Source organism: Echinops telfairi, unplaced genomic scaffold (assembly GCF_000313985.2).
Source record: "Echinops telfairi isolate 266 unplaced genomic scaffold, ASM31398v2 ScPeMD7_27;HRSCAF=92, whole genome shotgun sequence".
Taxonomy (NCBI): Eukaryota; Metazoa; Chordata; class Mammalia; order Afrosoricida; family Tenrecidae; genus Echinops; species Echinops telfairi.
Window position 1 is genome coordinate 4361245 of NW_022103924.1, and position 2327 is coordinate 4363571.

Genomic DNA, 2327 nt, shown 5'->3' on the forward strand with positions numbered 1-2327 from the left:
ATCACTGGTCTGTTGAGCTGCCTCTAGATTTGCCCCCATGTGGGCAGGGCACACTAGTTGCTCTCCCTGAGTTGTATCTGCAGAGCTGTCTTCTGTAGTGCTGTCATCAAAGGAGAGGACATCATATCTTGGTCTGAGGTTGGCCAGGTAGTCATCTCTGGGAACGAGCTGCTCTGAGCAGGAACATTGGCCTCAAGGATTGGCACAGTGGAATGAGGTTTACTCTCGCTGCCCCTTTCCTGTGTAAATATAAACAATACCCTCTCCTCGGGTTGGTTAGTGCTCTGACACACCCCCCCACTCCCCCAACCCCCAGCCATTGCTGTCATTTTTCTTTGCATTCCTCTGTGAGCCTTAAAGGCATATGACAGGATGGTGTGGGGCAGGGGAATGTCTTTCACCACAAGTGCTAGGGTGTGGCTCATGCCAGAATTTCTGGTCCTTAGCCCAGGAATTATGTGTTGTGTGTCTTTTCTATTATGCCCATTCTGCTGTTTGAACATACTTCAGTGGACTCACGTTGTACTCTTCAACTGTTCTTGGCATGCCAATATTTATCGTTATCCGAGTCAGTTCCTTCAAAGTTATAGCCATCCACAAAGACAGCATGGGCCAAAAATAAGCTCCTGCATTCAGGATTGAAATAAATACCTAGAAGAGAAGTGGATGTTGGACTGAGAAGCTCCATGTGATTTACATTTACAACTCACTCTATCAATCTCATGAAGGGAAGAAGTATCTTAAAGTTCTGGGAAGCATCATAGTTTCAGATGATATTACATTTTATCCAGGCTTAATGGGTTTATACTCTAGTTTATGCTCTAAGATTTACAGAAATACAAATTAGCATAATCCCTTTTGTAAACAACTTGTTAAGAAGTATAAAAGACAATTCTTTTAAATCCAGGGATGTTATTGCTACTATGTCATTATAAGGAAACATCATAGAACTCAAAAAATAGGCAAAGAAATTTCCGTTTTATTTGCAGAGATAGAACTCTTTCAAAAATTGCATAGGCCAATTGATTGTAGGAGAAGTGAAACAAGCTATACGTCTATAGGATTAATACATAGATTAATGAATACAGTCCTTGAGAGGTACCAAGGGTTATAGGGTTCTGGCTTCCAACCACCCAGCAGTATCTTGGAGGGCAAGCCCGTGGACCTACTCTGAAGAGATAGCCATTGAAAATGGAACCAAGTGCTATTCTGACAATCTTGGGGTCCCATGATTTTCAGTTGATTAGAATGAATTACATACTCATTTCTAAAGTACTTATTATGATGGGAATATGCTTAATGTAATATTAAATGGAAATATTGTTGCTGTTAGGTGCCACCAAGTCTGTTCCAACCCACACTGTATGGTACTGGGCCAGCCTCACAATTGTTCCTATGCCTGAGCCCATTGGTGCAGCCACTGTGTCAATCCATCTCCTTGAGGGCCTTCCTCTTTGTTGCTGCCCCTCCACTTTACCAAATATGATGTCCTTCTCTGGGAACTGGTCTCTCCTGATAATATGTCCAAAGTAAGTAACATGATGTTTGCCATCTTTGCCTCTAAGGAGTACTCTGGCCTTACTTCTTTCAAGACAGATTGGTATGTCCTTTTAGCAGTCCATGGTACTTTCAATATTCTTCTCCAGCACCACAATTCAAATGCACTGATTCTTCAGTTTTCCTTATTCAATGTCCAACTCTCACATGCATAGGAGGCAATGGAAAAATACCATGGCTGCGGTGAGACGCACCTTAGTCCTCAAAGTCACTTTCAATACTCTGCAGAGTATTTTCAATACTCTTCAGTACTTTTCAATACTCTGCAGAGGTCCTGTGTAGCAGATTTACCTAACGCAACACATCTTTTGATCTCTTGACTGCTACTTCCTTGAGTATTGATTATGGATCCAAGGAAGATAAAATCCTTGACAACTTCAACTTCTTCTCCATTTATCATGATGTTATTTATTGGTCCAGTTGTGAAGATTTTGGTCTTCTTTACATTAAGTCTTAATCCATATTCAAGGTTGCAATCCTTGATTTTCATCAGTAAATGCCTCAAGTCCTCCTCACTTTCTGCAAGCAAACTGGTGTAATCTGCCTATCTCAGATAATTAATAAGCCTTCCTGCAATCCTGATACCACATTCTCCTTCCAATAATCCAGTTTCTTTAATTATTTGCTCAGCATACAGATTGAAAAAGTATGGGAAGAAGATACAAACCCTGAAACACACCTTTCCTGACTTAAAACCATGCATTATTCTACTTTCTAACACAGAAATAAAAACATCAGCACACAGGCAACTGATCTTTGATAAGGGCCCC